This window comes from Agelaius tricolor, unplaced genomic scaffold (genome assembly GCF_023055355.1).
Source record: "Agelaius tricolor isolate 1412-34295 unplaced genomic scaffold, bAgeTri1.0.p SCAF_3, whole genome shotgun sequence".
NCBI classification, from domain to species: Eukaryota; Metazoa; Chordata; class Aves; order Passeriformes; family Icteridae; genus Agelaius; species Agelaius tricolor.
This window is the reverse complement of record NW_027269263.1, coordinates 42,577,796-42,604,527: the sequence shown is the minus strand read 5'-3', so window position 1 is coordinate 42,604,527 and position 26,732 is coordinate 42,577,796. Positions and strand designations below refer to the sequence as shown.

Sequence of the window (26,732 nt, the reverse complement as noted above, 5' to 3'; positions counted from 1 at the left end):
TAGCAGTTTCAAGAAAACTGTCCGTTAAAAGAAAGTAGCATTATTGATATTGCTTGTGTGACACTTCATGGCCACGAATGGAAAAATGGGCTTAAGATTGTTCCCAGGTTTTGTCACCTTTAAAATAAATGGGAACATTTCAACAAATTGATTTGGGGTTGCCAATAATCCTCTGTAGTCCATTCTATTTTTGCAGCAATATGTGTTTGAGAAAGATCTTTTCAGCATAGGTTTTGTTCTGACTTTATCCTTCTTGATCCTGCCACACACTGTATTGATTTGCATGACTTCTACAGCCTCTGCTTTGCGCTGCTGTTTGTATGCATCTTCTTATCTTATCATATGTTTTCAACACTACTTCAAATTAGTTTATCTCCTGCATTTTAGCTTGTATCTAGAAAGTTATCATTTACCTTATGATTAGTTTTGGACATGCTGTTCAGGGGACTACATTGACTCCAAAAAAACCCTGACAGCTCTCTTCTTTAGATCCTGCATTTCCTTATTTACTGTGTTATTTTAAAATATTTTCAGAAGTTAATTATTTTTTTCATATTCTCTCTTAGTTCGTAGAGCATTTGGCACAACTGGATGCAAAAAGGAAATCCATTTGACTTTTGAAGTTTCCACAGGAAATTCAACATGACTTTTTACTTTATGTAATGAGAGTGTACAGATTTTTTTGGAAACGCTTTTTATGTGTGTGCTTTTGAAATTCGTTGCTATCTTTATTGTTGCTTTTCATAAATGATCCTGATGTTTCTGCTTTCTTAACCATCTTTGACTGCCTTACATGGCTCAAAGACACTTGACACCTTTACTTCAAGGTGTGGATATTCTTGGTAGGCACCATTTCCAGGCATGGGAGGAGTGAGATTAATTATCAGATTATGATACCCATGTATGTGTTGAAACATGAACACAGCATCTTATGTTGCCATGTACTATCTTGATCAATTGTGCTATGGCAAAAGAAAATACTAAAACACATAGCCAGCAGTCACCTGGGAGGGTCTCCCAGAGTGTGTTGTTGTGCTAATTTCGCTCCATTATTTCCCATAGAATATGAAGGGTGTGATTCTTTGATATATATGTTAGCTTGGATTTGTTTTGCACTACTTGATTTTATTTTGTCTCAAGGGTTGTATTTGAATTTGCTTTTTAGCAGCTCATACAACACTAACAGAGGTTTTGAGATATTGCTTTTCATTAATAAATCTTCCATTAGAAAAAAACAGTCTATTCAATATTTCTGCAATTTCACCTAATACTGCACCGTTTCTGTGAGCAAACTGGTAATAGAGTAATATCTGTGAGTGGATGCTACACAAGAGTTTCTGTCCCCAGCATTCTCATCTGTTACTCATTTTCATTTAGGAGGTGTACACTTCGCTGCTGATAAGCAGACCACCTTCTACTCCTTTTAACTTAATTTTTCCTCTCCTTTTCAATTATGAATTGAAGATAAAATTCCTTTCTTTCCTATCTGTATTTTCATTTCTCCGATACTGATACTGGATACAATTATTTTCTTATTACATCAAGAAAGATGTATGTGATTTTTGGGCTTTAGGGTTTTGGGTTGGATTGGGGCTTTTTTGGTCAGATTTTTTAAATGAGACACAAAGAATTAAAATAAATGTTTACTGTAATAAAATTATTAAAATTTCAAATCCAGTAACCAGAGAATTTTCTTAAAAGATGTGCTACTGTAGCTGGGATTTTGATTAACTCTTCTGGTTTTAATTCCTCTGCCTCCATATTTTTGAAAAATAATGTACAGTATCTTGATCAATTGTGCTATGGCAAAATAAAATACTATAACACATAGCCAGCAGTCACCTGGCGTGTGGAAGGGCCTCCCAGAGTGGGCTGTTGTGCTAGTTTCACTCTATTATTTCCCATAGGGTTCTATTGGCTCTCCCCACAGTGTCCATAAACACTCTGTCCATGAGAAAATTATTCTCAGCTTGATTTTCATCTCTTTTTTTGTTTATCCCTCAGCATCAAGCTTCATACACAACAGAATGGCAGATAGAGTACATGGCAGGCAGCTAATGACTCATAATGACAGACTCATAAACAAGCTAATGCATGATAGGGAGGGTTATTATTTTCTTTCAGAACGCCCTGCCAGTGGCATGCCCTTCCTTGCCCCTTTTGTTTTATTGGGGTTATGTGCAGAAAGTACAGGAAAGGTGCTTTCACAAGTACTTAATTTTTGAAACATGTCCTTTAATTTGAAATGAGCATGATACCTGGTAGATTTGATCCAGAAAACAAAACTGTGCTTTTGAGGTGTGAAGCCTCCCCTCCATCTGGAGGTTTGGTTGGTGGTAGAATAAAGCAGCAGGAGAAATGGATCCCAGCCCTGCACAGGCAGAGCAGTGACAACCACAGGCTCCATTTGAGTCTCTTCCGGAAGGAAGAGCATAGCTGCCAGAGCACCTCACAGCTGTTGCACAAATATACATTATAGAATGAGCTGTGGATAACAAGTCCCAGTAATTCATGGACTTACAGATGCGCTGAACCAGCACTGTTCTGCATAGTTGATGCAAGAACTTTTGAATATGTTTGTTTTCCCTTATTGACTGTATTATTGTTAATCATGCAGCACTAATACTTAGTGGCTGAGCAACAGGAAACCTGCCTGTTTGCTTTATTCTGCCTGCTGAAATCTGAAGTCCTCAGGAAGAGGAAATATTGCACCACCCTAGGGTGAGATCCCTTTGGTAAAATATGGTCCAGCAATTGAAGGCAGCACAGAGGAGAAATTATGGCTGAGCCAGTTAGAATCATTATCAAAAGAGATTTTTTTTTTTAATCTCTCTCCTAAGCAGAACTGATTGTTCTGTCTTTAAAAACTTACTTTATTCTTTTGTATTCATCTGCTAGTAAAACATAAATTTAGATATTGAGAACACAATTGTGGTAGTTTTACTGTGTTCACTTTAATGAAAAGCTGTGGGTATATCCACCTCAAAGCCTTGGTTCATTCAAGGTCCTCTCAAAGAAAGTTGTCGGGGTGCAAGCAGGGAAGCTTTTAATCAGTGACAGAGGGACTTGTTTTTTTTCTGATAAAGGAAGGTGTTAGACACTGATAATTGGATCATCAGGCTTTCTTGGCATGTAGTTTCCTTCAGGAGAGCTAATATCACTAGCCGTCATTCAGATGAACAGATGGAAATTTGAAGATGACTTCTGCAAATAAAACCCTCACTAAATTAATAATGCTGAGACTTAACATCAAGTAACATAAATTGAGATTTGAGGCAAAAACATCCATGTTCATACAAAAACATGACACAATAGAGACTTAAGTGGCACAAATGATTAATATAACTGTGCTCAAATACCTTTTTATTCCTTTGAACAGGAGCTATTATACAATACACAGCCAGGTTTCCAATGCTTTATATGTGGAGTATACAAGGGAGAGGCAGATACTACATCATGTTCTTTTGCTGAGACCCAAAGCTTTAAAAAATTAAACATTCAATGCCATGAAAATAACTTTTGAGCTACTTTTTTTCCCCTCAGAATGATGCAGTTGATTCTGCCTAAATGTCTCTGTCTCTCTGCGAGCCTCTCAGGAACCCTGGGCCAGTCCCGAGTCGGCAGACACCGGGGGGAGCAGCCCCAACATGGCCGACAGCGGGGAGACACTGTCTGTGTGTGCCCCGAGGGTGCTGAGGGCACCTGGGCTGACAGCAGGGAGACACTGTCTGTGTGTGCCCCGAGGGTACTGAGGGCACCTGGGCTGGCAGGGAGACACTGTCTGTGTGTGCCCCGAGGGTGCTGAGGGCACCTGGGCTGACAGCAGGGAGACACTGTCTGTGTGTGCCCCGAGGGTACTGAGGGCACCTGGGCTGGCAGGGAGACACTCTCTGTGCCCCGAGGGTACTGAGGGCACCTGGGCTGAGGGGAGACACTCTCTGTGCCCCGAGGGTGCTGAGGGCACCTGGGCTGGGGGGCAGACACTCTCTGTGCCCCGAGGGTACTGAGGGCACCTGGGCTGACAGCAGGGAGACACTCTCTGTGTGCGCCCCGAGGGTACTGAGGGCACCTGGGCTGACAGCAGGGAGACACTCTCTGTGTGTGCCCCGAGGGTGCTGAGGGCACCTGGGCTGGCAGGGAGACACTCTCTGTGCCCCGAGGGTGCTGAGGGCACCTGGGCTGGGCGCCTGTGCAGCACAAGAGACACCAGAGACATCGGTAGAAGAGAAAGGGCCGACTCTGAGCAGGGGTTAATCCAAGGTTTTATTAGGATCCCAAAGGAGCTCCTGCACCTCAGGGGGCCTCCTGCCGAGAGCCCCAGGAGATGTGCCGAGGTCACATTTAAAGGGAGGTGGAAACCGAAAGCAGATAACATTCTACCAATCAATAAGTAACTCTAAGGGATGGGTACTGGGGGATAGACATGTAGGACAGCGTATGGGGCAAGGCTTGGGGGGCTGACCCCTGGCCTCTGGCTGATCACTCGACGACTTGGACTGAAACTTCTGGATGGAGGGATGGGATGCTGAGAGACTGACAGAGAGCCAGGGTGGGGGTTTGGGGATGATCTCATCCCGGGAGAGGGATAACACAGGTAAAGGGAGGGGGGTACAGTCTGGGATAAACCATTTGGGAAAAATATGGGGATACAAAACAAAACTACTTCAAAGTATTACAAAATATAAAAACACTACAACACCTAAGTACTGTCAGTTCTGCCTTCCTTCCTTGAAAGGAAGCTGAAAAGTTGAAAAGTTAAAAATTTGCTAAGCTAGTGAACAAACCCCCACAATTTGGAGGAATAAGGGAGATTGAATCAGGGCTACAGTCAAGGGGAAAGAAAGAATGTTGTTTCTGACTAAGCATTCAAGGAAGTCAGGTTCATTGGAAATGAATGACAAGACAGTAGAGGAAGAGGAAGGAGTTATATGGAGGATAGAGCATTGTAATAGAAATGGAAGAGGAAACAATTATGCAAACTGCTATTCAGCAGAGATGGAATGTGTGGGCAGAAATGGAAAACGGAAAAACAGAAAAAATATGAGAAAAATATCCCAGTATCTATACCTAAAATTTTGATTCAGACATATAGCATGAGAAAAAGAGCAGGTTGAGTAAACAACAGCCACTGAAGAAGCAAGCAAAAGTACACAAATATTTTGAGGCCAAAGGACAGGAGGGAGCAAGCCACAATGTGGTGGTATTAGGCATGTGATGGTCATTTCCAGACACATGAAGCAAGAAAGAGGAGAGGAAGGACACAGATATGGAAAGAGGTTCTGAGCTGTGGTGGGAGGGAGGAGGCAATATGATGTGTGTGGATGATGCACAAGATGGGGAAAGTAAAGAGTATCCCAATTGCAACAGATATCACCAGAAGAGGTCAGATGTTTAAATTGAAGTGGAAATGTGTGTGCATGGCATGGGAAGAAACATGATAGATCTGAGAAATGAAGAAAGCAAAGCTGGAAACAGTCCAATATAAAATAGGAAAGAGTTAAGTTAGGCATTAAGAAGGTAGGAAGTATAAGGATATAATGCAGAAAAGGGTTGTGGGGAGTGGCAAGTGGTATAGGACAGAAAACCAAAGGAAATATCTGAAAAGCCCAGTGAAAATAATCTGCGCCACTTTACCACACAAGCTTGCACTATGTCAGCCTGACACAGATGGAGAAAAGATGTTAAGTTGAAGAAGATTTGCAGGAAGTACCTGCTGCTTTCTGTTACCACTGTGCGTCCATACAACCTGGGACACACACCCATCATCATTTTGACCAATATTCTTCCTCCCAGAGGACATTCCATGGTCATATGGCCTGATTTGCCTTAAAAAAGCCAATATAGAAGTCAAGAAATACAGTGAGACATTTTGTGTCAGAAGATGGGCATTTTTTCTTAGTGTCACTTTGTGTTTGTAAAAGAATAGGAGACATTAAGCCTCTGTCTAGTTGCTCTTCTGTAAAGACAAAAATAATGTGCTTGAACAGGACATACTAGAACACCACACATTTGAACTCCCATCTGTGTTTTGAAGTAAGCATTTACAATCCTCAGACTTCCACCTTTTCTATCTCTGTCACTTTCTGCTCCATCATATTAGCATTTCAACAATGTACATTGGCATTTGAAAAAATGCAGCTTTCATGTTGCTCTTTCATTTACACAAAACAGACAGTGTCAGGCATTAAATTCCAGCATTCATTTCAGAGTTTTCTTTCCTATAAGACAGTCTACATTTGCATGAGAACAATATAAATCAAACCCCCAAGAAACCAGAAAGCTGTCCTTGAAGTTGGAAGTAGTATTATCTCCCATGGTTTACTTGATGAGTCCCAATGTCTGGGTATGCCTGGGTATGTCTGGACATGCCTAATAAAAAGCCCATATATCATAGCCTCTATGTGTAGGATTTCTTTAGGTCAGAAAAATTTGACCAAATTATGTGTTTAAATATAAAATATTAACCCTTCATTATCACCTTATTTTAAAAAGTCATTTTGCACAGTGGCTCAGGTGAAGCATAGTGTAAAATCAGACCATAAAGAGCAAATGCTCACCATGTAGACAGATCAGAGCCACCCACATTACCCTAATGAAATCCTAAATAAAAAAACCTTTGCATTATTAAGCTAAACACACATTATTAAACAAATACATAAGAAAAATATAGACATATTCAGAAACTCAAATCCTGCGTGCATTTGCACTGAAAATCTTTTTGTTATCTATTAGGAAACAGTCCCATAGTTTTCCATTTAGAATGCATAAACCTACTTTAGAAAACTGGTTGCTTATTGAGAATTTGAGGCTGCTGAGGCAGCAGGGGCTTGTGCACCTGAGGGGCACTGGTGTGGGGTTCTAGCCAAGTCTGTTAGTACCTGTGATAGTAGCACTATGTGGAGTGAGGCAGGGAGGCTGCCTTGTCAGTACTTTTGTTGTATGTGTCCATACAACTAGTAAGAAGAGACAAGAGAAGCCTGCTTTCTCCCATAATAATAGGAATTCAAAAACATACAGGACAAAAGATTCTAAAGAACAGCAAGTTCATGCACTGTAGTCCTGTTTTCCTTGTGAACACACAGCACATGCTGACATTCTCTACCTGTATGTATGGGTGAATGACCCATCCAGAGACTGATTCAGATATGGAAGCATCTGGGTTTCCTTAGTTCAATCTAATCATCTATTAGCAAGTCCTAAAGCAAATCATTTGTGAGCTAGAGCACAGTCACTTCATAAGTACTATTAAGGCCATTATCACTAAGTTATTCAACCAAAGATGAAACAAGCCACACACACATAAAAGAACAAACAGGAGCCTCTCAGTGGATATAGATTATATCCTCAGAAACAATTGTAGCCTTTCAATTGAGTCTCAGGAATTGAAGCTTGATATTCCTATACCATTTGGGGCCAAACTTTGTCTAGTTCAAGGATAAGAGCTCATCAGAACACATGGAAATTTTCCACTTGCTTTAATTGGCTTTGGTTTGGGTCCAAGGAATGAATTCTGTTGTCCCATGCTATTCATGTGCAGCTGTTCACAAATGTTAAATTCAGTTTAAAAAGTTATGCATAAACAAGGTTATTATGGAATCCAGCTCAAAGCCAAGACTCATCCAATTCCTTTGTCTGTTTTTCTCTTCATAACGGTCACTGGTCATGGTGTCTTAGATGTAATTATTTTACTCTTTCACATCTTAATTACTATTTTAGCAACAGGGCTGAGGCAAAACAGGTGCAGTCCATTTTAGAAAATGAGGTTTCAGCATTTGTTTTCATTCTACACTAGAGCAAAAGACTTCTGGACCATGTGAAATTTTTCATGGGAAGGGAGATCAAGTCTATCTTAGAATGGCTACTAACTTTGTAGCTGGGGAAACACTTATTTTGCTGTCTCACTTTTTCTTTTTGTTGGTAAACCACTCAATAAATGGTCATTTTCACTAGATTTTGTTTATGATCAGAAGATCAAATGTTCATGATTCTCTTTGACTTCAGAAGCCTGATGCCAATGAAAGAATCTATCAATAAAACTTAAGTTTTCCAAGAAATGTTCCCATTTGAATCAACTGCAATGTCCAGTTTCCTCTAGTATGGGAAAGAAAAAAAGAGAGTTTTCCTACAGGATGCAGTATACATGCAAAGAAGGCTTTGCTAAAAGTAAAATCAAAGAAGTATTCCATTAGGTAGGTTTTATTTTCATTTTTGAAGTCCAAGATCTGACCAGTAAAACTCTCAATAATTTTAATAGTTCTCCATACTTCAAGAAAATGAGACTTTCAAAGAATATGAAAAGTTACTTTATTTTCTACTCATGCAACTCCAATGAGACCATTCTTGTTGTCTTATTGCTTTGCTTTTGGAAGCCTCCACCTCTACAATTTAGTTTCACTTTTCTGTAGTTCAGCCCTACAACTCTTGCCTACAGGTTTTCTTGTTCTTAATTATACCTCCATCACTTTTAAACTGTTTTCCCTTAAGAATAAAATTTTAGGTTCTAAATATTTCCTCTTTATGTATTAACTTTTTAGATAACTCTGATCTTTCAACAGCTTTCATCTCTAACTCTGTTCCTTCTCTTCCTGCTTCTCTATTTTATCATCATCTTTTCACTGTGAAGAGCTTTTACCCTGGATGGTGTTCCAGGGGTGCCTTAGCAGTGCTGAAAGTAGAATGTCTTCAAACACATTTAATCTCACAGTTGGTACTATTCTTTAAATATTTCTCCTTGATATTATTTTATGCTAAACCCCCAAGAACCAAATTCTTGGCTGTTGCAAAGTGCATATAGAAATGATTGTAGCTCTATGAATTACACTAACCATCTCTGTGACACTGGTATTTTCCTGAAAAGTTAAAAGTCCAGTATTCAGAACTAATAAAAACCCCCTGAATCCAAGCATATAAGCTTAGTCAAAGGATAATGATATCATCAAGAATTCTTCTCTTCTGAGAGGCTAACCCTTAGCCAACAGAAAGCGTGCGTGTAGATGATTTTGGGCTTTCACATGATTGTTCATTGAAAGTTTATAACTGTGAAGTGTCCTGAGTAAAGGTGTCACATTGATGGGACATGTCGAGGTGCTGATTAGTAACTCTGCTGTATGAAGTTACTGAAGAAGCTGCAAATCTTCACAAAATCCAGAATCAAGATAGATAGAATTACAACTCAAAGGCATATTCTGCTCAGTAGGAAAATGACAAAAGCATAAAGTAAAGATTTTTTGCAGCTTTTGTGCTAGAAACAGGCTACAAAGAGACTGAACTTCCAGAAATTTAAAGCTGCTCCAGAATAAGTTATATTCTGTGCTGAGTCTTTCACTGCCTACATATTGTGGCCTTAAAAAGGGCAGAAGCTAAAAGGAATACAATTCAAGAACATCCATTTCTCTCATCACAGCTGCAGCACTACCAACAAGACATATTGTGGGTGATAGAGGCAAGAAATTAATACCATTTTTACAGCATGAATGCTGACACTCCTGCACTCAGTCTCTCTCTGACTCTCTCTCTTATGTCTGATGATAAAAATCTCTTTAATATATCACCTATTAAGCTTCATAACCATACAGAAACTGTCAGAAAAAATGTTAACATTTTCTTTTGGTATTCTAAAATTTACACAAAGGGAAAATAGAAGGAAATAGAAAGGAAAATGCTTCACATTTTCTTTGGATTGGTGTAACTGGTTGTAACTGTAATTGTTTGACATGGTGTAACAACATTCAATCACTGCAGCCATATGCATGATTCTAAGAAAAAAATTAATATTAGAAGCTTATATATTCCAAAACCTGTAATTCAATGTAAAAATAAGAAAAACCTAAATTCAGTCCCTGTGGAATTATTATCAATATTTTTTCCTCTCTAGAGGTTTTTTATCTAAAACATTTTAACTATCACGGAATGAGAAACTTCAAATTGGAAGTTTGGTTATCCTTAGGTTTTGCTTATCTATGGTCAGACCTAAAGTTACTTTTCAAACAAAATCCACAATAACACTCCCAGACCACTAGAAGTAGTTCAGTATCTTTAGAACTCACTATTCTTGTCCTCACAGGAAATGGAATATGATGACAAAGTTTCAAGTTGTAGGTGCACAGCCACTGTAACTACCTTACCACTATTCTATGAAACTTCAGTCTCAGGATGCTGCAAGACTTTGAGACTTTTAGAACCTCTGGGTTTTCTTAGCCATAGTGCAGTTTGTGCCCTTCTATTTTCCATGGATTCTTTTGAGGTGTGCCTGGGTCATTAGGCATCCTGGGGAAAAGAAAGAGAACCAGAGGAAAAAAAGCTACTCCTCAAATGAAGGTGAAATGCAGGACCCCTGGCATTATGGATCTGTAGCATGTAAATGAAGGTACACAAAGAAACAAGATGGTTCAATGTATAAAAGAACTAATGGGCTTGCAGAATAGGAATTATTTTTGAACTCTTGTAATACTTCACACTTAAAGAAATTACAGCACTTAGAAATATCCATACAGAATCACAGAGTATTCTGAGCTGGAAGGGACCTACAAGGGTCCAGTCCATCTCAAGTGAATGGCTCATAGGGAGTTTAAACACACAACCTTGGCACTATTAGCACCATGCTCTAACCAACTAATATATTATCTGAGAAGTTATTGGACCTGAGTAGAACACAATAAAATCAAACATTCATTTTAGAAACAAGTATCTGATCATCTTTTAAATCCTTCAGGTATTCTTGGTCCCACTACTCTTTCCCCAAGGGATAGGCAACATTTCAATACTTGATTTTGGAAAATAAATGAGAGGGAGATTCTAATCAAAAACAAGCTGAACTATACCTATTTAAAATTCATTTTTAGTTTTAGACCTGACTTTCACATTCATCAAGTCAGTGTAAAGTGACTATGTTAAGAAGGTATGAATCATGCTCCACATTTAGCTATCCATCTCTTGAACTGGGGCCAGAGCCAAGATACTCTCTCTAGTTTGCATGGGATGTCTAACTTTTAGACAAGCTAAAATTAAGTGACATAAATCAAATCCATAAGTTACTCTAGGCTTTAAACAAAATCTGAAATTGAGCTCTGTCCCACAGGCATAAAAACGTTTCTTAAACATAAGACCATATTTCTTCCTAACATTGTATGTAAGAATACTGTTATCTCTGGCACTACTTGAAGTTTAAAAGCTTAGCCTGAAGTTAACATCTATCTTACCATATGTGTTGCATTGGATTTTGCAGTTTTGTTTGGTTTGGGATTTTTTTAAAGACAGAAAAAAGGAAGACCAAACATAAAAAGATGGAGCTGTAATCCTCAGGATCTGAAGTTCAGCGAGTTTTATCAGCTCCTAGAGGGGAATGATCCTTACAAGGGGGTCCATTCTTTCAAGTTCCTAACAAAGTCTGATGGTAACCATCCCTAAGCCTTTGTAGAATAGAGAAATTCATGTGACTTTTTGCACTGCTAAGCTGAGAAATTCTGCACACTGTATATGATATCCTTTCCTGTGATTGCCTCAAATATGTTTTGTCTTATTTAACCATACTATTCATTATGGTTTTTCTATACCTATGGGAAAAAAATATTTAAAAACTTATCTTGTGCCAGTTTCCTTCCTCTGAATGTACTAGAGATAAATCATACACATGCAAATCCTTTATTTTCTTGAATCCAAGGAATTCTAAATTTCCAGAGGAGAAAAACTTCTCAAAAATTTACAAGGAACTTCTGTTCATTTTTGACATGTTATCTTTCTACATAAAACTGAAAAATGGAAAATCTCTGTTGTTTTTTGGGCAGTTTTAAGAATTTTTGCTCCTATCTATGTTACATGTTTTTTCTGTCCACTTCTACATAAAAATATGGAGAAATATTTTTCATTATCTTTCTGCAAAAAATTTCTTGCATCTACCATATGCTTAAAATCAAGCATATTTTTTTCAATGAATTTTCAATTTTTTACCTTAAATTAAATAAATCTTCAAAAGAAAATAAATAATTTTTGTCAGATAAAACATCTTCAATGATGAAACTTGGAATGTGCTATAACTGCTAAATTAATTTCAAGCAGAAAGAGATACGCTGTTTTGGCTATAGCTTTCAGTCTTTTCTGCTATACCACAAATAACAATTGTGATAATTTTCCTGAAAAAAGTTAAATGTCTTTATTTGTATCTTAGGTTCAAAGAGGAAAGTCCAAAGATGAACAGTAATTTTTGCACAGTTAGGAAAAGTACTAAAATATTACAGAGCTGTACCATTCTAATCACTGGACTATCCTAAAAAGGAAATTATTATAAGCGGTAATATTAATTCTTCCTCTGAACATAATTTGAATATTGGAAAAGAAGTCAGTTCCAGAATGTGGGTACAATAGAGGCATTATGGAAAGGACATTGTGTCACAGGTTTTTGACTCCCCTGGAGACTGTGGTTCTGTGCAGACGTAGCTGAGTGTCCATCTGACTGTGCTCCTAAGCTCAGATGGGCCAGAATTTATTTGATGTACAACCAACAAGCAGCTCTTCCCATGAATGCTGAAATTTTAAGAGAAAAATATGCTTTCAGCATCTTCAGTTCGAACCCAAAGAGATTGTAATGAATTTTTCTCTATACTTTGCAGAAGGGAAGTGGGAAATTCAGATATTATTTAACCTCAGATATTTGGCATGGGTCTATAATTTTCACTTAGCATTTGTACACTCATTTTTGAATTTCATTTTCTTTGGAAGTAAAAAAAAAGAATTCTAGAATATAGACTTTAGAGAGCAAAAGGTCTCTATAATGCTTCTGCCTCTGCTTAGACTTCAGCTTTCTGATGAATAAGCTTACTTGCAATCTGACAATTCAGTAAAATTTATTGAAAAAAACCAAGTCTTTATTGAAACCTCTCATGTGATCACCCCAGTGCATTTGAGACCTAATTGGACAAATCCCTTTGGAACTAAATCTGTAAGCATTAGCTTATTGGGTTGATCCCTGTCATCACCAATACTGGTGATGAATCTCCCACAAGTAAGGTAAACCAGAAACAATTGTGTTTGCATTTTTAAAGTAATTAAATATTAGGGCATGCTAAGGGAATAAATCAGGCTTTCTTTTTTCACTAAAAACCTTTGAACTTTTAAAAAAACCCTTTTCCTTGAAAATTATTTTTTTTCCTCATTGATTCACAGAATTTTCTTTACCTCTTATGAGCAATTCTACCACTGCAGGATACTTTGTGAATGAGCAGCAGCAGATATATTTGTCTCAAATGAGTCATCTGCCTTCTTCTGCTGAGATCAGCAGCAGGCTGCTCTGCTTTGATTTGCTCTATACTAGGACTTACTCTTTCCCTTCATTCCTCAATAAGAAAAAGTGTATGACACCAGACCTACAAAGTCATATCATCCTGTGGACTAGCAATCAGTTATAGGGAGGTTTCTTCAGCCCTGATAACTATTTATATTTGGTTTTCATTTAATATAGATATACTAGGGCAAAATACTGGTAGAATTCTCTGAATCTTTCTCATTTTTAATTCTCAGAGAGCACTTGAATGCCTAAAAAACTCCATAATATTTTAGTTCCAAGGGAAACTAAACCTCTGTCATACATTCACAGCATTCATTAGGAGACAACCATTAAATCTGCTGTACAGAGATTTTCTCTGTACTTTTCTCTGTCTCCTTTGTAAGGATCCTGGTTGTGATCTTTTATTTCCTCATTAAAATGATACCATCTTCTTTCCTATATGTGACCTGCTTCAATCTTGCAAATGTTGCTAGTATTGATCTATACCTGACTTGGAGATAATAAGGCTTTGCAACCAAACCTGTGGGATTCTGAAAGCTGCCTGCAAAGTCTGATCTTCAGCTGAAGTTAAGTAGGTTCTGCCTGTGCTTCCGTTTCACCCAAGTGCTTTTGTCAATTGCTGCTTTAAGATATATGCAGTACTTTTAAGGAGTGCCTTTAGTTTATTGGTACTTTATTCCTAATTATATGACCAAGCTATATACCTTTGCTTTTAAAGCACATTTATTGGCATCCTGTCAGGTAGTACATTGATATTTATGCTTAAATTGTTTGGTTTAATGTATGACTTGGCCTTGACTCCTGTTATCTAGAAGAAGTATCGATTCTTTCTGAAACCAGTTGGCTCTGCAGTGTTCTGATACAAGCTTGTTAACTGGCCCATATCTTAGATCAACAACTTTGACAGAGTTTGCCTTAGGGGGAAAAGGAGGGTGCTACAAACCCCGTGTGTTGAACATTGTGCCTTTGTGGCTTACAGAAGTCTTGGTGGTAGAACTGCCTGTTTCTGAATTGCTACAAAAATAGCAAGTTCACTGACTTACACTGAGCTATATTTAAACAAAAACCTACAAAGCAAATCTCTACATTTCTTTGGATAATTGCAGTATGTTTCCTTGCATTGTTGCTGCATTACTAGTTGAGGAGCATACCTATATATGCTATATAGGTATGTATACCAACAATACCAAATCAAGTAGCTCAGTACTTCTGTCTTTTATTACAGGTTTTGCATACTCACTGTATTTGAGTTCCCCCAGTGGGAGCTGACCCTGAGATTAGCTCATTTGGTTAGAGCAGGGTGGTCAAGGGTCCAATCCCCATAAGGGCCATTCACTTTAGAGATGGACCAGATCATCCTTCTGGGTCCCTTCCAACTCAGGCTATTCTGTGAATGGAAAATCTGTTTTTCCTTTGCTAAGATTATCTGATTAAGGACTTTTTCTATGCAAATGCAGATAATACAAAGGGCATAAGAAAGAAAACATAGACACGGAGACCCGACACACAAGTGCAAGACCAGGACAAAATCAAAGCCTCATCAGTCACACTAAATTACTGATGGGCTGTCAAGAACCCAGAGCCAAACTGAGGACTTCTGACCAGGAATGTTGAAAACTTGAGATCTGGGATGCTGGAGGTTGGAGAGTGGTGCTCAGTGGGACTATGAAAACTAATGAAGGACTGAAAATCATGAAGGGTCCTACACCTGGACAATGGCAATCGCAGACATGGCGGGAGGCTGGAGCACAATGAGAGCAGTCCTGCAGGAAAAGGACTTTGGGATGTCTTGGTGATGTAAAGCTCAACACAAACCAGCAATGAGCAAGGAGGAGCATGAGAAACAAGGAACAAGGGTGGACTGTTTAACTGACTGGCATTAGAATATCAAACCATGTTAAAGCTATACCTCTTTTACTGTTCTGTTTAGAAAAAAAGTAGATAGTTGCCACTAGAGGACAATATGAAAAATTTACACTGAGGCATCCATATTAAAATTAATATTCATTTGGTGAAATTAATTTTACTTGGGAATTAAAATTTGGCCTTTTAAAGCTTTATCTTTATGCATTTGTAAAGGTTAAATACTAAGGCTGGGGACTTGGACAGTTGTGGAAAATACCCACAGAAATTTCTAGGTATAGTTAGACAATATAGACAACAGAGACAAACAATATATGTTACAAATGCATTTGTGACCGTGCATAATTGGGAAGGAATTCTTTGGGTACTTGGGAAAAGTCAGATTTATCTCTGTATGAAGCGCAAGACCCACGGAAAGAGGTTGTCATAAGAATGAAAATAGTCTTGTCCACTCTGAAAATATGTGGAAAATTCAAAAGTTCTGTCAGATTCAGAACCCTCTAGCTAGCAAAGGTAGGCACCTGCAGAGGCAAGCTGCAATTCTGGACTGCCAGGAGATTGTTTGATGGGGTTTCCAAACTTTCAGGTTAAGTAAGTATAAGATTACCTGAATCCTGTCCTACTTTCCATCACATTTATTTATAATTGAATTTCATAAATCATCTTCAGAAGTCTTGCCTGAATTCAAACATATAGATTGCAACACATACAGAATTTTGAACATATTTAAATAAAATTATACACTTGTTAAATGTCTTCAAGTGCCATGTGCCATATCAATGTAATAAAAGTCTGATACAGTATGGAAACTTGGGAATGTATGTAAGAATTTGAAGCAGATAAAGTGTCAGAACATGATAGCAAGACAGCAATTATATTGTGAAGACTGGTTGGCAGGATTAAGCAGGAAAACTAGGTAAATGAAAAGGGGATAAAATAGTATGCTTCTATATGTGAGAAAAAACTGGTGGCAGCCTGGTATGTGAAAATACAACAGAAGTTATTTCTGAAATACCTCTGGGATTACAGACAAAGAGGGCATTATCTAAGAAATATCATAGCATTATGTTATGATGAGGTAAAATATTTTAGAGAAGAAGACTAACTAATTAGGCTCATATAGCTAAGTTTAGAATAAAATTCCAGCTTTCCTTTTTAGCAAGAAAATATCAAGAAAATGACTGCATTATTTTACACAGTCCAGTAATACCCCAAACTCTAACTTTTATCTCAGTTCTCAAAAATAGTTCTTGTTGCAAGTAAACCTTCCCAGAGTTTGCATACACCTTTATTCAAAGCTTATCTTTGTGTTAGGGGATGATTTCATTTAGAAAATAGAATCACTGGGCTTAAAAAACTAGAGCAAAATGGCAGTATAACCTACACAATATAAGCACAAATTCACTATGTGAGCCTTCCCTCTGAACAACATGATTCTGAAACACGTGGCAAGACTGCAGCCATGTACTAAGAAAACCAAGTTTAGGAGTGCATAAAATTACACTAAAGTTCACAACAAGGTTTTCATGAGTGGAAGCTATGCTTAGTGGGAGGTTTTCTCATATGGATTGGATTTTGGCTATCAGGTGGTGCAAGGACCTTGTTTTCTTATTAGCTATGTATGTAGAAGGAGAAACCTCATAGAATGAGCTTCCTCAAAACCAGCTATGTCTGTCATTGGGCCTACTAACTATGCTGTTGATGTTGGGTCTGTCACAACAAGGCTTTTTCTTCCTTTCTTTAAATCTTGATGCTGGCAGAATGGAAACTGGAAGACTAGCATCATGATTCTGAAAAGAAGAATATGAAAAAAATTCTGTTTCTACATGTCCAAGAAGTCATGGGATCTTCCTCCAATGCATTGCACAAGAAACTTTGTGAACTGGTAAGTAGCTATTGGCACAGAAGAGACACTCCCCCACAACAGGGATTAGAAAACAGTGAAAGCAATGTCATATTATTTATGACATTTAGATGACAAGCATTATGCAGTTGAGATATATGCTTAGAATTTTTGCCTGTTTCTGCTTTGGGTTGTTCCTTTCTGCTAGCTAAAGAAAGAAGATGTTCACTGATATTTGAAAAAATATGTCAGATCCTAGAGTTTTTATTATTCATACTTATTGCTAAAATATATTTTATGGGGGTTTGAGCCTAAAATATCCCTTATTGAGAAAATAATGGTGAATTGCACATTAAAAAGATGCCTGTAAAAATGAGGAGGGAAGGGTCTTCTGAATAAATAATTGTTATTTTAAAAAAGCCCAAAAAAACAACAAACCAAAAGAAACATGAAGCATTGCTTGATGCCCAGAGGAAAGATTTTAATAGTAGAGAGATTAGAAATACCAGAGGATGCACTTGAAGTTTCTGTAAAGAAACAACTAAGCTGACTTTCTCTACTATATAACTTGATGAAAATTTGATATGAGAAGTTGAGACCTAAACTTCATACTAAAAAGCAAGTTTATAGTTTTTAAATCTCTCTCCTATTTTGTAGCATAAACCTGTGTCTTGACCTTTGTTATTTCAGTAAAGCCAGTTTAAAATCATCTTGTTTGAAAAAGAAATTAAGGGTACTGATTTGATTTTGAATATGTTTTAATAAAATACAAAAAGAGCAGAGGTCAGACATTAGTGCTAAGGGCAAATTCTAAAAAAGTAATCACCATATTCCTATTGATTTTAGTGATGCAGAATCAACTACAGTTGACTAACATGACATTATTTTATTTTTATTTTCACCTACTTTCAGATTTAAAACAATCTTTTAGATCTGTATCTGGAAATAGAAGAACAAAATATGTCAAGAATATACTTTTTACATATTTTATACAGAATGAAGTGTTAATCTACAGAAGGAAGCTTGTCAACACTCTACAAAAGCAATGCAGGTCAAGTCACTCCCTCCCCAGGTAGGTACCTAGCACTTTTATGCAGGAAAATTGTTTTGACTCACTTTGTTTATATTGCAGATAAAGTGAGAAAATAGTAAGTAAGAACATGAGGAATTTTATTTATTTACAAAATGTAGGAAAATGTGAGCTTGAGAGGAAAAAAATAGCATCTTGTAAAGACTGAAGAGCTAAACTGCATTGAAGATTTGTTGCTAAAGGTGCAGAGTAAGTAAAACAAAAAAACAAAAAAACAAAAAACCTTTGATGGAATGGGAGAACAATTGTATCAGCAAGAATGGATCATTTCTTAAGATGATTTGAGCTGGTAACTGATTTTTTGGTCCCAATCAAAAAATTACTGATTCGGTTAAGCCCAAATTTCAGCCAGTCATATTCCACTCAAGTATTTGTAAATTTTCTGTCTCTCAAGCAAAAACAAGATCTTTACTCTCTAGACTCAGTAATTATTTTGGGATGTGGTACTGCTCTATTTATAGACTATGAAAAGGGGGAAGGATATAACTATCTTTGGGCAATTACTGGTACAGGTGCAGACATTCTGCCACTGCAGACTCAAGGCTAGCTGTGACAGAGTTTTCAATCCTCTTGAAGTTCCTTCTCAGTCCAGTGAGTTTTCATCTACAGAGATTTTGTAGGCGTGTTGTAGAATCATATAATAAGGCACATTAGAGCTTTGTGTATGCTAACTAAAAAGAAAACTGCTATATACTAAAATTCTTTGAACACTTTTCCTCTGAAATTTAGAAGTAACTTTTTGCCACTGTGCTATCAACTACAGATGAGTAGATAAAATTGCAATGAGCTGTTCAAATACTTAAATTTAATTGACAAGACAGACTATCAGGGAGAGGAAATATCATAAATACAGGGAAATAGAATGTATTTTTATTACTTAACCTTGCACAGTCATTTAATTGAGGCATAAAAATGTTTGTGGGACAAATAGTGACAATAAAATTTTGAAACAAGGCATTTTCAAGATGAGAGAAAATAAAATGTGTCATCAAAAAGGAGAAACAAAACAATGACATATAAAATGAGGAAAGAAAATTTTGAGAAACTGGCAATAAGAAATAAGAAATTATAAAGAGAAGATGTAAAGTATAGGATTGCTCAGTATTTCGCATTTACTGATTGCTACTGTGTCTAATTTTCACATTTGAGTTCCAGGTGATACAATTTTCCCCCAACCCAGAGCTGATCTATACATCATATGTCTCATTACTTATACTCTTATTTTTTCCCACATTCTCAGCCCTTTGATCATTCCTTCCAGAGTTTGTTTAATATAATTCAGGGCAAACATTAAACAAAGTATAGCGTTACTGCCTCTAGCAGAGCATCTTTCATACAAAATGATGTTGAAGTACCCTCCAAACTAGTTTACAGGTTTGAAATTACAGTACAGTTTAATCTTCTGGGGTTGGTGAAAAGCAATGGGTAAGTAATTAGGAGGAACTCTGCATTTCCCTCACAGCCAGATATCCTCATGATATGCTCACCTTTACACTCATAGGAAAATTTGGACCTGTGCCAGCCAGCGTGCAGTGGTGTGTAGGAAGACTCCCAGGAACTGGTCTCTCAAGTCCTACAGAATGAGCAGGTAGCTCTGGTAAGATACTCCAGCTTCTGTGGGCAGATGTCTTTGTTATGTCCTGACATGGTGCAGATGGTGTCCAGGCCAGCTGGATAAACAGGTGCTTATTCACACCTTGCTCAGCCATAAGGGCTTTGATTTTGAAGTTAAATAGAGGAATTACTCTGTGTTTCTGATAGCATAAAACAATTCACAAGAAAAGGGGAAAAATATAGCTCCTGAAATAATAGCTACTGTGTCTCAGCACAGCCTGTATCATGGAGAAACTGCCCAAATAGATCCTAACTCCTTTTCTTTTTTGTAAACAAGACATTTATAGCTGATCTGCAAAACAATTAAAATATGAGCTGACAATATCTGCTGACACTAAGATATTCAGCTTAGTATAAACGAAGGGTCACTGTAAAGAGTTGTGGATAGGTCACAAAAACAGTCAAATGATATCTACAACTAAATATAAATAAATGGGATAAATGTGAAAAAGCTTTACTGCTATGATGTGCACAGTAATGGGCAAGTCAAATGCTAGGAATGACTAACAAAATAAAATAAACTAGACAAATCATTAATTGAAAAGGTACAAAGAAGAGCAGGAAGGACATCTCTAACTGTAGGGATGAATGGTCTTCAGTCTCCAGAAGAGATGATGGAAAGAATCACAGGTAACAGTTTTTAGAAACAGAAGTTTGAAGAAATCAGCCTTAGCTGATTATGTCTTGTGCAGTACATAATAAGGAGCTCCACTAGAACTAGCCTGTTACAGACAAAACACAAACTTCTTCCTATGTAGCCAAGTTGGAATTTCTTTACCATGGGATGCTGCAGAGGCCATATGATTTCATGACATCAAAAAGAACATAGTAAATTTGTGTCAGAAACACCCCACTGATGGTTATTAACTACCACCAATCCCTCTGTGGCCCAAAAAGCAGCAGAACATTAAGTCATGGGAAGTGAAGTGGGTATCTTGGGGACTGCAGCATTGCACTGCTCATATTTGCTTTTCTAAGTGTTTTATTACTAGCACATGCTGGAATAGGTTGACCTTTGATTTGACCCATTATGGCCCCATTATGGTGTCTATTACCTTTATCAACTGGAGATCAAGGTATTTCCACAATAACAGAGAAACAATAAGGATTTGGTCAGTAAGGAGAGCTCAGGCTGTACTGTGCCAAATTGAAATCACATCAGAAGAAATTAAAGTTTGTTGTTCTATTTGTAAACAGTCCATAAGTATAAGCCTCTCATACTCTGCAAAGCTGCAATCTAATTCAAACAAAAAAGTCTTTTATACGTACTCTTCCTGAATTTCTGTACTCATTAAAACTTGAATAGACTGGCATATTAAAAAGAATGCCCACATGTCAGTATGCTTTCAAAAAACATTTCCTTATGGATAGTTTAATGGCAAACAGTATAGGAAGAATTAAATACATTATGATGCAATGAACTAAACACCAAGAAGGCAAAGAACAGACCCTGTCTCAGTCGAGTACAGCTCCTGAGCTGGTTATCTGTCTGTCACCCATGCAGAGTCACTCAGGACCAGGCTCCTGGTAGCAACTGTGGCTCACAGGGGACCCTCACAGGAGCAGTCTGTTCCTGAAGGAATGGCCCCATGGGAAAGATCCATGCTGGAGCAGGGGACCAGCATGAGCTGGAACAGGAAAACCACACTGTGGGTAATTCAGTCTTTACTTCCCAGGATGAAATTACTTGGATCACATTTCTTTACTTCTAGATAAAATCTATGCAGCTATTGGAGCCACTCTAGTGTGATTTTCACTTCACTTTTCATAGGATCAGATTAAGTTCTTGCAAGAAATCCCTAGTTAAGTACTTGGAGCACTGAGAAGATGTAAGAAGGAAATATGTGTGGAAATAAGTGTGAAAATGCCAAACTTTCCATTACTTCTGTTGTGTAAGGTGGCCATGTGACTTTTTAATTTAATTCCTGCTATCCTGTGAAGACAGCTAAGAAGCATGTGAGTGTGTAGGTGTGCACTGTATCACAGCAAGGCTGATTCATCTAAAACAGTCAAAGGAGACTCATGAGCTTTTGGTCTGCATCTTTGCCAAGAGATCTAATTAAAATGAAGAATTGCATGGATGCTGAGGCAGGAGCTGGACTCGTCAAGCACACAATTCTGCATGTTCAGCAGTTAAATGTGGGTGCAAAAACTTCTCTATTACTGATTGTATATAGATGTATGAATTTTACCTTCCTGGTAAAATAATAAAATATTTATTTAAGTAACTTTAGTGCTATTAATAATTCTACAGCTAACAACTCAACAGAAAATGAAATACTGAAATTAAACATTTCTTTTTGTATTACTGATATTTTCCACATGGAAGTATTGGTTAAAAATGCAGACCAGGCAGTATTTTCATTTTAATTATTCAGACGTAGATTGCAAATAAATTTAGACATTATTAGGAAACTCTGAGATGGATTTTTAGTGATTGTATTAGTCAATGTACAGTGGATGTCAAGAAAGTAGTGATTACAAAGCATGAAAAAATTAAAATGCTATGAAATGACATACAGGGGTTTTAAAAACAGTGAGATATTATAGCATGCCCCATTTTACTTTGCACATTATTTTTCTATAGTAGGTATCTTGATTAAGTAACTGGCTGGAAATAGAAAAGAAATGCATCCAACCCTGTCTTGGAATGTTCCTTACAGACAGCTATGCAGGATGACCTATCCTTTAATATTACTCCATTCAGCAGCTATGAAAAGGTTGAGCAGAAAGTAGCAGTGCTAGAAAAATCTATAAATGTAAGGATGAGTTGAAAATTAGGCCAAGGAAAGGACTGCTCTGGGAAGTTAGAAAAGGAGGATAGATTTCCCAATACAAGTGTTTGAAAAATTAATATTTTATTGAATGGTGCCACTTGACCTAGTCAAAATAGTGCCTATTTTGGAGATAAGCAATACCAAGTCATAGAGCAGGCCCTCTGTGTATGGGGGAGGTTTTTACAGCATTGCCAAAACTGATAAATGAAATAAAGTTTTTTCTTTTTCCTAGAGCCATGAAAATATGTGTGTTGGTGAAACTTATCTCTCAGGATCATACAAAATTTTGTTCACAATCTTAAGAAAGGAATATAAGCCTGACCAGGAACAGGGCCTTTATATATCTGAAATGTGACAAGTTCTTCTGAGGATGCTTTGGCTTTCTCAGTCATTCTGTGTGTTGAAGGGAAGGAAGGGGTGTGACAGCTGGGAGTGCCTACTCCAAGTTGCTTTAACTAGAAACTGCAGCATCACAGGACAGGACAACAGATTTCAGAGAATTCAGCAGATCAAAGCAGCAAAGGGCTATGAATACTTTCTCTGACTGTTAGCATTAAGTGATGCCGCATCTCCAATGAGTTTATTATTTATGACACTCTTTAAGACTTGCCAATCTACAGGAGGAATAAGTATTAAAATATTTGAACAAAAGGAACTCGAATTTATGGAATGTTTCCCTTACTTAGAGAATGACCTAAAATTATAAAGCATTAAAATTTTATTCCAGCAACATTACTGTAAATGATTCAGTACTAAGATTTTTTTTCTAAAATGGTATAAGCATGAAAAATTCCTCTCCTTGAAGTGACCAGTTTTTCAGTATTACAATGACATATAGAAAATCTTTTTATCAGCAAATCAATCCTCCAGTTTTTCCATACAGTGCAAATATTTGATGTTCATAGAATTTTTGTTTAAGTAACATAGGATTGCACTGCATTTCATTGACTGTTTCATGCAAAAAGAAGTTAAAGAGATGTTAAATAGTGATACAAACAGAAATCTTCTAAGACATGTCTCTGTAACTGACTGAAGAAATTGATCAATGTAATCTTAAGTGCATATCAAATATTGTATAGATTTTCTAGTAATATTAAATTAATGATGCACAAAACAAGTTCAAAATTAGTTTGCTGATGACTGTAATTCATTTTCATGCACACTGAGTAACATCTTCTGTATTATTTATTATACATAATGCAAATATTGCCTTATTACAGAAAGAATTTTTAACAGACTTTTTTTCTGATCTACCACTACCAGATCAATTTTTACAGAGTACAGCATCTAGTTTGTCAATCTTTTTGTTTCTAGTGATAAATTATTTAGTTCAAGCAAAACATTGACAACATTCATGCTTGAAATCAGGGCATAAACTGCAACCAGAGATCTTAGAAAACCATAATAAATCACCATATTATTTGTATAAATCCCCACTAATGATCTGATATATAAAGAAGGCAGGTCATTCATACAGTTTAGAAATAAAACTGAGTTCATTCAGGGGTTTCTAAAATGAGTAATCATTATTAATAGTATCAAAATCATTATAGTAGTATTTCATCTACATATTTTTAGAATACAGCTTCACTGTATTCTAAAATGTAAAGCAAAATAGAAGTAAATTCTTACACAGTAGGCTAATATTAGCAGTTTTTACTCTTTATTATTCAATTTGTTATTCGTTATTTCTCTGATTAGAAAGAAAGTGTTAAATGAATTATTTAACTATGTACTTATTTGAAAGCTGTTATACCTCAGGAGTGACTAAAATTGGTGCAGGTGATATCTGTAAGAACTGAAGAGAAAATGTTAAGCACTACAAAGCAGAAAACATTGACAAGGAAGTGAGAGGAAAAATCAATGGATCTGTCACTGCTCTGGTTTACATCCTTTGCAAACACACAAGGATGGATTTCAACAGTCATAAATCACTATGTCTCTTCCAGAACCAATGGAAAGATCCATGTTTAGGCCATCTGAAACTTCACCCAGTATCTGGAAGTAGATGCTGCCAAGAGCTAGGGAACAAAGATGAATTTGGCCCAGTCTGATCGACTGAGGGCCTTGGATGTTAATGGCAGTATTGGCTAAAAAAAGTCTGTGTTTATTTTTACTCCTTTTCACTGATGACTATCAGCAGATGTACATGTAAGGCCTGTCTCTTTTTTTTCCCTCTCACTCATTTAATATTACCTTATTTGTATCTCTAGAACAGTCAGTGAAAGTAGACATATCTATTAATTGCTTTATTCCATCTGCTCACAGACTATGCCATTTTTGCTCTGTCAGCACTCTCTCGCTCATGCAGTACATATCAGCCAGCGCACACCATCCTCTTCCTTAAAAACTGGAAGGACTATAAATAAGAGGAAAGAAATGTTTTTACTACGGGATGGTAATTCAGAAGTGCTCTTATCAATAATAGACATGGCCTCTTGGAGTCATTGTTATATTTACTTTCCCTTACTTTGCAACAAGAGTTGATCAAAAGACAGTAAGTAGCATTTCTGGGTGATAATAGCATTTTACGTTCTGATGTCCTCTTCTAAAGACAAGTATTTGTCTAGGGCAGATTAAAGGCGAGATAAACAAGCAGAGTTTATGGGCTGTTAATTGTTTTGGAGTATCCAGAAAAAAAAAATCCTGAACTGCACTAAGAAGGAAACAGCAAGAGAAAATACAGGTGTAACAAATAGGAAAGGAGTAAATGTAAAAGAGTAATTGCAACTGGCCAAGCCTTACTAAACTAAGATGACAACAACATGAGAAATGGCAGAAATGAAAAACTATGTATAAAAAGAGGCATTACCTTACAGAACTGCTGACCAAGGTGGAATTTTCCAGGCAACCGCATCATGAATAACAAGAAGGTGTAAAAAGTCTCAGCAAAACTGAGATCCCTGGGGAAAGAGTAAATAGGAATAGCTGATGGTAAAGATGAAGAAACTGGACTGTGAAAAGAGCTGTAGAAAAGGGTAGTAAATCATGTAGTTGGGGAGTGATCAGGAACATGTCACTCAGCCCAGTGCTTCATCACCAGAATTTAGAGCAGGACACTGGAACCACTCTTTCCCCTGTAATCATGTACATCTTGCCTCCAAGACCACGAGAGGCATGAGTCAACTCTCCCTATCATCAGTGAGGGAACATCAGGACATTATTCCTAATATCAACCAGCAGATGCCTGGAGAGTACAACTTATCAAGGCCTTTTTCTCTCTTCAACATCTGAACTGAGTGTCACATTACAATGCTTTTTTACAGCTTAATTAGTAGAATTAATTTATAGAATGAAAATTTATTTATATTCTTTATTTATATTCAGCTTAATTTATAGAATATATATTATATAAATACAAATATATAAATATTTAAACAATAACTTGTTATTTAAACAATAGCTTTAAATATATAAATATTTAAACAATAGCTAGCTAAGAATCCCACCCGTTCTACCATTTTTGGGCTGCTTTTACTTTGGGGATGGTGTTCATCCCTAATGCAAGAGCAGTAATTTAAAGCTTTTAATAAGCATAAGATTTTGTTGGTTACAAGGTTTTCTTTCAAAGGTCTCTGTATTTTGTGATGAAAATGGCAGGGGTCAATGACCTGGGTTCCCCTTAAAGCCCTTCCCAACAATTTCTAAACAATGACAGATATTTTGAATATGTTGTACTGTCTTATCCTCTAATGGAGATTATTTACATTTGGTTTTAGCTAAGGTATTATTTATTCTCAGCAACAGGTGAGGACTGAACCCACTCTTTTTGCTCTTGCTGACAGAACCATAGGTTTCAAGCAGTATAGTTGAAGAAGAAATACTGGAGGAAAAATAAAGCAAACCGCATTTTAAATGGTATAATGATGTAGGATTAAGAATTTTGGTAGTTCAGTAAAACAGTTTAACTTGGAATGTGTATGGATAATAGTTGAATTTTATTTTTTTAACCTATCACTTTAAAATATGCTTGCTCGCAGTCTCACATTTGGAGCATCTAGAAGAGCTGGGCATATTTTAGATTAACAGTATGCATCTTTAATTATGTTCTCTGCAGTTAATAGTTTTGAGAACTCTGCAGTATTAAAGATCTTTAGTGTTTCAAAAAGGTTTTCCAAGCTTCTGTGACTCATAGCCGACACCAGTGTCACACCAGTCCCCAGGGGATTCTCAGATGCATACACCCTAAATTTCTTCCCACAGAGATTAAAAAAATTCCTGCCTAGTACTTACACTCAAGCTTTGTTCTCCATGTGAAATCTTCAG

The 26,732-nt window shown here is 36.9% G+C and overlaps 1 long non-coding RNA gene across 7 annotated transcripts in view; it reads left to right on the top strand.

Moving 5' to 3' along the window:
* The window catches only part of LOC139588371 (uncharacterized), a 130,204-nt gene that overhangs the window by 61,722 nt on the left and 41,750 nt on the right, over window positions 1-26,732 (top strand). For all 7 annotated transcript variants that reach the window (XR_011678654.1, XR_011678655.1, XR_011678656.1 and 4 more), the window contains 3 exons: window positions 16,903-17,027; window positions 17,898-18,057; window positions 19,577-19,672. This is a non-coding gene — a long non-coding RNA (uncharacterized lncRNA). The remainder of the gene's footprint in view (window positions 1-16,902; window positions 17,028-17,897; window positions 18,058-19,576; window positions 19,673-26,732) is intronic.